Source organism: Struthio camelus, chromosome 2 (genome assembly GCF_040807025.1).
Source record: "Struthio camelus isolate bStrCam1 chromosome 2, bStrCam1.hap1, whole genome shotgun sequence".
NCBI classification, from domain to species: domain Eukaryota; kingdom Metazoa; phylum Chordata; class Aves; order Struthioniformes; family Struthionidae; genus Struthio; species Struthio camelus.
Window position 1 is genome coordinate 104,875,841 of NC_090943.1, and position 12,064 is coordinate 104,887,904.

The window sequence follows — 12,064 nt, forward strand, 5'->3', positions numbered from 1 at the left end:
ATTAACCACTCCTCAGTTTAATGTTTCACAGTTTATGCAACATATCCATCTCACAGCCAACTTTCAAAATGGATGTCTTGATCAGGATGTTGCCTGCAGCACTGACAATCTCAAAATAGAAATCGTAATTGCGTGCATTAGCACATACAATACAAAAAAAATGCAACTGTTTGAAAAGAGAAAATATATTTAAATTTGCAATAAAAAAAGATAACCTTGAGAAAACACTTATTCTCTCAGTAATACTTTCAATAGGCATATAGAGAAGCTCTATATAGTAAAAAAATAAGTTCCATCAACACAAAAGGCCAAGACATCTACACTAGCTCATGGACGTGCAATAGCAGTGCAAGGAGGAATGCCTATGGAGTGTGGATAAAGACTACCAAAGAGGCTTTAAATTGTCCTGGGGTACAAGAAGAGAGCAGCCCCAAGCTCTTTTAGCAGCAAGCAGTATCCTATGCTCTTTTAGCAGCAAACATAGTAATGGCTATTACACGAGTGATAGCAAAACATCCACACTGAGCAAACCTATGTAAACAATCTTCACAGGAAGAGAATAAGCCCAAGATAAAATGCATAACTGAGGAGTGTGATACCACAGCTAGGGACACTACATGCAATTTCTTTACTTTTCTTATGACTTTCTTTTCCGATCCTGTTTGTTTCATTACATCTCAGATTGCAAGACATTGCTGCAGAAACTACCTTGAACATTCCTAAGAAGCAAATAAAAATTCAGTCTGTAAGGGAGAGCCTATTGAAGGAGCAGTCTAACACTGATCCCACTCAAATATCTCACTCAAAACCAAGGTTTTACTTTTTTTTTTAGTTATAGTGAAACTAGTAATCAAATAAAAACAACAGTAATGGTGATTATTGGACTGGAGTTCTAAGCTTTTGCCTTTTTATGTATGCATTCACCTTAACCGCCCTCACCTTTTTGGCTCTTCAGTTCTGGCTCCCAAACCTATCCAAAGTCTTGCTGAGTTCTTCCCTCCTTCTGCTACATCCATATCTATCCATCTTTACTCACTTGTCAGACCTGCAAACCCAACCCGTCAAAGCTCCAAAATTGTTTCCTGCCTCATTCCAGTGACTTTCGGGGCACTCAAAGGATCTGGAGGAGAAGCGTCCAGGAAAGGCAGATCTGAACAAAGGTCTGAGGTTGGAGAATACATTCTGCAATTGGGTTGTACCCTTTCCAACAAAAGACCCTCTATTCCATCTTCAGCAGGTTTTTTTCATGCTCCCAGAATGTTTTCTAAGCCTTGAAGAGACCTCCAACTTTGGCAAATATTTTCTAAAACCAACATATACAAATCAGTTATGATTAACGTCCCTAAAAGGGGATGATCTGAACAACCCTTCTCTGTTCTTAGATAGGTATTTCACAGACTTTCAGGGGCTCAAAGTGACAAGAATATATGCTCTTATGATGGCAACACAGTGTATTGGAACCTTTAAAACCTCACAAAAAAATCCCTTTAAAAAACAAAGTTTACAAATATTGCATTTATGAACACAGGAAGCTAAACTATATTTAAGGTCTTCTGGCAAAAAAATGATTACATATTACATCCTGAAGATCAGAGTTCTTACACTGGCCTCCTATCATTCAAACTGTCAAACAAGTGGAAGATATAATACCCTAAAGATAGTGTTAAAGAAGCTGTCTGATTTCAGAAAACCTCACTCTTTGGAGAAGACAGTTTCCTTGAGGGATTTTCAGCAGCAAATGTTTTGGTGCTCTAAGTAGTTCCAAGTTGGATCCAGCGTGGTGTGGTATTATGCAAAGACAAGGCTCCTCTGAGATAAATTTTCTTCTTTCTCTTCTGGAAAAGCATGTGCACAAATTGATTGAAAATCTAGTTGCCCTCACCATCACAAACACTTGCTCTTTAAAAAAAAGGGGACGTCAGTAATAAAAATAGGCTTTTGAATCTGGAAGAAAAATGGAAAATTGGCTTTCTAGTTGCAAACAATTGCAAAACTACTAAAAGGAAAAATAAGCCCCCACAACCCCCCGCCAAAGATCTATAAGACCATCCAGAGTTTCCACTAGACAAATATGAGTAACTGACTATGTTTTGTAATAAGATCACCTAACTGAAAACACCTTTGCATTGTTTGATAAAATGTAGATCTACATAAACAGTAACAATTCACAGAATGGTAGAAGATTCAGTGATGTACTATAGGAAAATAGATACAAAGAGATTATAATCTGAAGTCTGGACCCTGAAAACAATAAAGCGCATGCCAAATTTTAGAGATGAAACTGTGCCTACAGTCTGTTAAAAACCAAAGTGCCTGCAGGATTGAAGGTCTAAACTAGATCTTAGGACACAACAATTAGTGCATGGAGTAAGCTAAGGAAACAGAATAGAGGGAATAACAGTAAACATTAAGATAGTATTTGTGCCTGTTAAACAGAAAGCACATATGAAAGCATTCACTACGTCAACAAGTTAGACCACTCTGAATATCGATCTGCTGACAATGTGATTTCTTACTACTTCTGCTCTGTTGAAGGGGTTTGCGGCAGTATAAACTTTGTACAGATCTCTCTCATGCATATATGTGCTACGATCATAGATTTCAAATCCAGAACTAGTTTTCTGCTTTGAGCAATGCACAGATCAGATGCTATTATCAAATGCACTCACAAAAATATTAAAAAAAAATATTAAATAGGGTTGTGGTCAGTGGCACAGAGTCTAGTTGGAGGCCTGTAGCTAGCGGTGTCCCCCAGGGGTCAGTCCTGGGTCCAGTCTTGTTCAATGTATTCATCAATGACCTGGAGGAAGGCACAGAGTGCACCTGCAGCAAGTTTGCTGATGAGATGAAACTGGGGGGAGTGGCTGACACACCAGAAGACTGTACTGCCATTCGGGGGACCTGGACAGGCTGGAGAGCTGGGCAGAGAGGAACCTCAAGAAGTTCAACAAAGGCAAGTGCCCCAGGCACCAGGACAGGCTGGGGGTTGACCTGCTGGAAAGCAGCTCTGCGGAGAAGGACCTGGGAGTGCTGGTGGACAAGTTAAGCACGAGCCAGCAGTGTGCCCTTGTGGCCAAGAAGGCCAATGGGATCCTGGGGTGCATGAGGCAGAGTGTTGCCAGCAGGTGGGGGGAGGTGATCCTGCCCCTCTCCTCAGCCCTGGGGAGGCCTCACCTGGAGTACTGTGTCCTCTTCTGGGCTCCCCAGGACAAGAGAGACATAGAGCTCCTGGAGTGAGTTCAGCAAAGGACTACTAAGATGATGAGGGGACTGGAAGATCTCTCCTATGAAGAAAGGCTGAGAGAGCTGGACCTGTTCAGCCTGGAGAAGAGAAGACTGAGAGGCGATCTCATCAGTGTGTACAAGTATCTGAAGGGAGGGTGTCGAGAGGATGGGGCCAGTCTCTTCTCCGTAGTACCCAGTGACAGGACAAGAGGCAACGGGCACAAACTGAAGCACAGGAAGTTCCACCTAAACCTGAGAAAAAACTTCTCGACTGTGAGGGTGAGTGAGTGCTGGCACAGGTTGCCCAGAGAGGGAGTGGAGTCTCCTTCGCTGGAGATATTCAAAAGCTGCCTGGACGGGATCCTGGGTAATGTGCTCTAGAGGACCCTGCTTGAGCGAGGGGGTTGGAATAGATAATCTCCAGAGGTCCCTTCCAACCTCAACCGTTCTGTGATTTTGTAAATAATATTAAAATAGCTTAAATGTTTCTCAAAGAACATGCTTGAGGTCAAAAAAAATTTTTTTTTATTGTAACAATGAAAAGGTTGTTGACTTTAACGCACATAACTAGCTGAGATGGATCACTGAAGTAACACTGTGTGAACTAGAAAACACTGAAATGAGGAGGAAAGATACGCAGGTAAAAATAAACTAGCATTTGAAATGTGAAACAGGAGACCAGTGTGAGACAACTTCCTAGAACTGGCTAGACGACATAACAGACTTCTGCACTGTCAGACAGTGCTGATAAGTCAATCATCTGGAGTCGTGATATCATCTTATTTAGGTATGATAACAACCTCCGATACCACCAGTTGGTAGAAAGGGTATGTGAATAGAAGGAATTCTCAAGCTACAACAATGAAGACTAGGGTACAGTCTGACTAAGGAAACAAGACTTCTTTTAAGATATACAAATTTTTTTCTGTTCCCTCTCACCCTGCAGGAACAATGAAGGAAGCTGGCCTCAGAAGGTCTTCAAAGTTTTAATATGAGAAAGATTTTTCCTTGCCATACTACTTTCCTTTCAAAAACACATCCTGCTTTAAAAATACAATTTAAACAATTTGCTGACTACTTAATTTCACATTTTTCTGAGAAGAAAGCAAATTCTCCAATTTTTAAAGAAAAATGCTACAACTAAAATGCCTTCGGAGCCTAATTCCCAATTCGCAGTCTTTGTCAGAGCATACAGAGAAATTTTATAAGGTATTGTGGGAAGGGGGTTGACAGGTAAAGCCAAAGAGAAGTTGGGAGAGATATGGACGACATAACTACCGGTAGGTTTAATAGCAGAAGACATTAAAAAGCAGAACTGTGAGTGCATGCAGACAAGCAGCAGCATAAGCAATAATAAAGTTGCAGGTGAACTTCTGCTGTATCCCTGCAGATGTAAGGCCTGCAGTCCAGGCAACAGACAGAAACAACCAGCCAGCCAGAAACCCAACTCAAAATCTTCAGCAGCAGAAAATTTTGTGTACAAGATGTCTGTAGAGGCACAAGAAGATACCTAACATAGTCTACAAACAAGTGCAACACAATGTGTGCCAGGGAGAGACCCGGAAAATACAACGCCTCTCCAGGACAGTTTCCACTGGGATTTGTATAACAGTCAGACATTACAGATAACCTCCTAGCAGAGGCTACAGGAATGTAGAGAAACAGTTTCTTCTCCTGTTCTCATCTTGTCTGTTCCCAAGGATGAGAAGGTAGGATGCCCACTTCACTGCACCTGCTAGAGTGGCCCTTAATAGTCATAGTTCAGGCACTGAAGACAGACACAATATGCTAAAGAAATCTCAGTGCTGTCAGAAGTTAGAGACATAAGAAAACCTGAAAGTCTGAAAGTGAAATTGAAGAAAAACTGAGAGTAAAATGAAGTTACCCCAATGAAGGTGTTTTGACACATGGAGTGAAATTTGTGCTTATATTTCAAGCAGCAAATTCTTATTTTCTAAAAATTAATTTTTTTTTTTAAACAAAATTAATTGAAAAGCTACCATACAATTATCACTGACTTGGAAAGTTTAGTACGTGATCTCCTGTGAAGAATTACACACAGTAAACCAAATGCAGGAACAGCAGTCATGCAGCATACGGATTGTCACATTTCTTAATGGTTAAATGGGTCACTTAAGAATCTTGAATTCAACTCATCCTGATAAAAATTTGATTGTTGATCCAGAACACGGTTAATATTTCCTTGCTATAATGACAAAGTATCAACCTATTAACACTGGTTGCAAAAGCAGTTATTTTGAATGAAAAAGAGCATACTTACTGGAGTATGTACACAAATACTCCAGTGTTCCAGAAAGTTTCTTCACGTATACATGCACGCAGCACACGTGTGCACACAAACACACATGCAGAGCAGCTTCTTCAAGTGTTGATTCCCTTTTGTGCATCCCTGTCTTTATGCGGGCTCCTCCTTTTCCCCCCTTCGCACTTCTCAAATGAGCTGGTAGCAGCTCAGTTCTTCCAGGGTGAAGAAAAAGAGGCAGCTATGCCTAACAGCTCAAAAATAAAAAATAAAAATAAAAAAATCCCACTGTATTGCTGCATTTGCTAGCAGTTAGAGGTAAGGTCCCTTTTCAGTAGTTAATTTAAGTATTGTCATTGCCTCTGAACCTCATGTATTCTCAACTGCAGCTTGAGAAAGACTGCAACATAATTAAAACACAATGGCATATAATGGCATACAACGCATGCATGTGCAGGCTATGAGCCATGTAAGGCTTCAGCCTGTACCCTTTGCTTGAGGGAACCCATTAGCTGGATGAAAATAACTGCTTAGTGGAATATATCCATGGATGGACCACGAACAATTAGACAACAGGCAATGAGACGTCCTCTACCTGTCATCTATTTTTCATATGCACTAGAACTGCAAAAGCATCGTCACTTTTTCTCTCTTCAGATATAAATACAAAGTATAACTGGTGCGTTAGACCCCTGATTCAAAACAGCAGAATTTGGCCTTACTGAAGTACAAAATGAAAGGAAATTCCTAAACCCAGGACATCAATAGTTTGATCTACTGGATCTCAAAATCATCTAAGCCTAGTAAGATTCTAAAACAATCAGTTTGAAAAGTTGGAAGTACTCTAAAGGGTTACAAAGATTTCAACCAAACTATTTTGTATATTTCAGTCAAAAAGTAATTGCTAACTTCTCAAAAAAATATATTCTTTTGACTATAGCCAAATGTTTTTAAGATGTAAATGCACTTGTCATCTTAAATGTAAGCAGGGTGCTGGTGCCCCAAATTAAACAAAAGAAGAAAAGTTAGGGTTGACAAGTATGTCGTTGTGCAACCACAAATTAAATATGCCTTTTGATATTCCATTTTTAACTGTTGAGTACCTTTTCATTAGGCTATTGCCATTAGAAGTTTTTTATTAGATTTTTAAATTAGACAAATAACAGATAAGAGATGTGACAAGTATATCAAACCTGATTTAGCAGATCTGACGCACTTAATCTTTTACTATAAAGGTGGCTTTTGATATTTGAAATGTTTTAAATAATGCCCCATTAACATGCAAAATCAGAAGAAACTCATATTTAACTCTACTATATACAGTTTATGCCAAGTACAGAATACCCAAAAACACAAACAACCAACTTCCAACTGAAAGAGTGAAAACACCTGAAACTTTCAATGTAATGTGAAATTTTAAATACTATAAAAAATACCCAGCATCTGACAACAATACCAGTGAAACACAAAGAATCGTATTTTAAAATTTTTTTAGACTAACTTCTGCAATTCTGTATACTGTGAATTTTGAATGTTGGTTAGACTGCACAGCAGCTGGCATTTCAAAAATAAGTTATGAAAGGAGATCACTACATTTGACTATTTCCAAAAAAATAAATGAACATCTCCCTTTTATGTGGTAAACAACTATAATCTCAGATTGATCTAGCTATAGTATATCTAAACAAATAAAATATAAATTAATTTTGCCACATTTAAAAAAAAAAATTGGCATTTGTAGGAAAAAGTTCACATTAATCATGTAAAAGACTGAAGGCCCACATACTGCAACTATTTTTGCTTGTATTGTACAAACTTCGATCCACAGGATCCTTTTCAACCCAAATTCAGTGCAACACAATCACTTCAGTAACTCTGCAGAAGACTCTAGGAAGTCAAAAGAGGAAACGGAGCCTGACTTTACTGGTCAGGCAAGTAAGATAAAAGGTAAGAATATAAAATATTATAAAACCCCCCAAAACAACAACAAAACAAAACTATCAAGAGCGAAGAATGAAAACACGGGAAAAGACCTATTAAGTAGAACTGGCTGATTGACCAGTATACATAAAATAAAAAACACTTAAAAATACATGCAGCAACTGATTAACTCTATATTTTCCTGTAATCCCTTTCATCTTTAATTCTGTTGGTACGGCAGATTAAACGAGAACAATGTTTCGAACATGAAAAAAATTATAACCTAGATTTCATTGTTGCTGCATGTTAAAATTGAAATCGTTGCTGTAAAGACTCAAAAGTCAACTTAATCATTCAAATGAAAGTTCTTTATTAACAATAAATCTATACGTAAATCAGAGTGCCTTCAAACACCAGCAGTGAGTCACACCTTAGATCAAAATAAAAGGGCAAATGCATAATTATATTGTGCACAAGTTCTTAATGACATTCAAAACTTCCATACTGAAAAGAGTACATATGTTGAAAAACTAAGCAATAAAAGTTTTAGCATATAGGCTAAATTAAAATTTGCACAATGCAAACAGCTTGCCCTTCCTTCTATTTAAAACCGTAACAAAAAACATATGTATAATTAAATATCTAATAATCCTTATAATAGGACAACTGCCTAAATGAGCATGGCACATGCTTTTTCTGCATGGACAGAAGCATGCTACCAAACCTTAATATTATATGACTTCCAAGTTTTGCTCAAAAGATAGACTTGTTAATTTCATTCTCATTTCTTCTGCAGAACTGATCATTTATTACAGTACTTCTCATTCATCTATTTTCCCATCAATAACATGAGATGAGGAAGTATTGCCCCCAGTACTTAGACAGATGACTGTAAAGACACCAGTGATATAAAGTATAGCCAGTCAAGGTGCTTGAATAAAATTTTTTTGAATATTCTGCCCATTATAGGACTTCAGGTAGTCAAATTAAAAATGAACATTCAAATTGACAGGATTCAAAGCAGGCACTTTAAAAACGAAGATAAAGAAATGCTCAGTGAGTTACTAACACTTGACATAGAAAATATTGCAGGGACAGAATGCTGCCTTCACCTTTTTTCTTTCCTTCAGATTGTCTCATTCACTTTTCAAAACCTGTAACTTCTGAGGATAGACTTTTGCTTGTAACAGCTTGATTTACTACAAAACCCAGTTTAATCTCCAAAACAGGCTCCATTTTGTGAAGAAAGTGAAGTGAAGCCTTGTGGGGAAAAAAAATCTGTTATTTACAGACTGAATCTTACAGAACAGAAATCAGAAAATCCTCCTATTGCACTTGTCCATATGGCTCAACAGCAGGATTGGTGGTAACATATATAACTTCTGTATAATAGATTTATACTTATTTGAATCATTTGGCTAATGCTGTACATCTTGACTTTTGTAGCCTTGATTCTAAAACAGAAAAAACGTTGATGGCAAAACATTTAGGCTGTGGTTGTGTTCATCAGTGGTACTATCAACGTTACATAGCGTTGCAGGTAGAGTTACTTATAGCGTTACTTATATTTTGCCTACATATGTATATATATACATTTATATAAAAGGGGTGGGTGTGTGCGCGCACGCATGTGTGTGCGAAACCTTCTGTGAGCTGTGCAAGGAATGTAATCGGTAACATTAACAGGCTGTCATCCCTAGAGGGTGAAAGGAACACGCTTTGCTAAAGCCTTTCACAGATACTTGCTGAAAGCAGAAGACTGAGGGATTGTATCGGATTTTGTTTCAGCTTCTGGAAAGCTTAATGATCTAGTGAGTAGTAGTCTAGTGAGTCTTCTAGAAGTTTCCTTATTTCTTGCTCATTTTTTTATTCCTCCCCATGAACAATTCCATTTACCTAAAAGCATTATATTCCTCATAGTCCAGATCTGGTATTATCTGCATTTTATTCAAGCTTCCTATTTCTTCATTCTGTCAGGAAACAGCAGGGGGAGCATCAAGAATACGAGAGAAACTCTACTTGCTAATGTCTGACCTCACACAATACAATCGTTCCAAATAGCTGCAGTCCTGAAGCTTTGGGCTGGGCAGCAGCATAGAGTCATCAGGAAATTCTTAATATTAATCCTAATCAATTCCTGAGTATTTCCAAAGTTAACAATTTTCCAAACCGTCCTTTGCAAAAGACACACGTATGACATCAACATGACCCCACTCTGGTCAAATTCTCAATCTTGAGATGGAAAGCTTGAAAATACCAGACTAACTATGAAATTATTTGCCTGTTTTTATCTTTTAAATATGGGTAAATTGATATCTTTTCCCTCAGCCTTCTTTTCTGAAACAATTGTTCTTGCCAAAATTTCCTTTTTTACTACCACTAGCACTATTTGAAAACTAATGCGGAAAAAGCAGATGAAAAACTTCAGGCTGTTATGGCTTGGCAATCAGAAACAGTTTCCACTAAGGAACATCAAGTAACTTTAAGTATGCAGCATTATAGGTCATTGATAATACTACCGTGGAACACAAATGAGGACTAGATGTTTTGCCTTGCCAACGTCACCAACATTCTTTCTTTTCCAGAATGAAGGCTGCAAAATTCAAGATCTACATCAGTCAAATAAATCAAATCTTTAAATTTTTGCAGTCATAAAGATTACTGAAGAATAGATACTAACTTCAACTGGATAAATACGTTTTTCCCACCAAAACAATGAGCAGATCTTTTTAACAAATCCTAATAGCTTAACTATATGCTTGACACAGTGAAACCCACTACCAGTTGTCTGTATGTTTAGTAATAAAGTATACACTTTTCATGCTACACTTAGACATGAGCTGGAAAGCAGGGTTTTTTTTTTAAGCAGAAAATGAAAAGATAGTATGTTGTAGCAGCACTACAGATATTGACTGCATCTTTTGGATTACCTAGGGGTATTATTTTCTCAACTGTATTGTTGCTGTACAATTTAATTTTGTTTGCGAATCCTATTTTATTGAAAAAAATCAATAATATGCATGATGAATTATTTTTCTCGTTGCATACTGCATAAAGTCAGATTATCACATGCCCTATGAAGGCATTTCTTTTTCATTTCCTTTCATTAATGAAGTTCATCCACCTCCAAGAAGGAGATTTTCCCAGTCACTTACTAATTTTATCTTCAGAACCCCAAATATTTTCAGGATCAACTAACCATTGCTGTAAGTAAAATAACCTAAGGTACTCAAAGTTACACTTTTTATACTAGTAGTCAATATGATAACTTGGACAGGATTTATCTAAAAAAAGCACAGATCATCATGGTGGATAGGCAAAGGAGGACATGTGACCATATGTCCCTTAACACCACTAGCTTGTGGATTAACAGGAAAACTTTTTGGTTACTTTAAATGGACAGCTGTTGGCCAGCAATATGATACATAACTCTGATCTTTAATGTTCTCCAGCTTCACTTTGAATTTTGCCCAAAAGATGTAAAGAAAACATGTAAAACCAACAATAAACTGGACAACAAGCAGAGTAAGGCATGTCCCTGATGGAAGTTTAGCACTCCCTCTAAATGAAAAGATACTACAGAATAATTCTAAAGACAACATGAGCCTAGTAAGTAGATCCCTGCACACTAAATCAAGAACTGAGCATATAAAATGCTGACACAACAACTTTTTCCCTGTCTCTTTGTTAGCTGGTAGGAATACAATCATGCCAAGCATAAACATACTTCAAACATAATGAGACATTATATTAAAATTATATATAATATAATTTGTATCATACCTTTATATAATTTATAGAAATGTTTAATCAAAGGCAGAAGAGAGACTTTTCTCAAGCATAATAAACCCTAAGGTCTCTGTGTTTTTAGGCCCCCATGAGCAAACATTGCAGCTCTTTATTTAGATTACAAACTTATGTTTCTTGTAACACCTCCTAACAAATTTTAAAGGACTGCATAATTTCTACTAAGTTTGCCATATACAATTCTATGAAATTATCAACAGACCAAAAAAGCACAAACTATCATGTCAAACATCGATTTGTTGAAATGAATATAAGATCACTGTTAAAATTCCAAGTCCTACATTACCGCAACTAATTTCCACTTGGCATTAGCAAGGCATTCAAAATGTAAGTGATTTAGTAGTATCAGTTTTGGATATGACGCATTACATGTTCAAGGGAACTAAAAGTTAATAACGCACACAACATTAATCTTGTGAAAAATCAAGTTTGTTTATATTGAGCACCCTTAAAATGGAGGCTCTTAAAGCAACTAGATAATGACTAAACATCTCAGTCATTCTAAATACGTTCCAGCTGCCCTTTCTGTGATGGTTTAACATCAGTTGCTGAACTACTGTTATAATGCATATTTTCTCATAATTTTACCTTTTCAGAACTGTAATTACGTCTATTGCAAAAGTGGCCAAATTCTTTGGAAAAAAATTCCAAACAATCTCAATGAATTTCATAAGAAAATAGCAAAGATGTTTTTCATAATTCTTCCTATTATATGTAAGCAACGAAGCAAAATAATCACAAAAAACAAGCATTAAAGAGATTATCAATGATAAAAGCTGCTCTAATCATCTGGGGTATTTGAAAAGTGATTTAAGAATTAAGTAAAAATCACTGAGAAAGAATTTATAA

The 12,064-nt window shown here is 37.1% G+C and overlaps 1 protein-coding gene across 3 annotated transcripts in view; it reads right to left on the bottom strand.

The window, feature by feature from the left end:
• EXOC2 (exocyst complex component 2) overlaps nucleotides 1-12,064 on the bottom strand; it is a 147,899-nt gene that overhangs the window by 34,713 nt on the left and 101,122 nt on the right. The window lies entirely within an intron of this gene.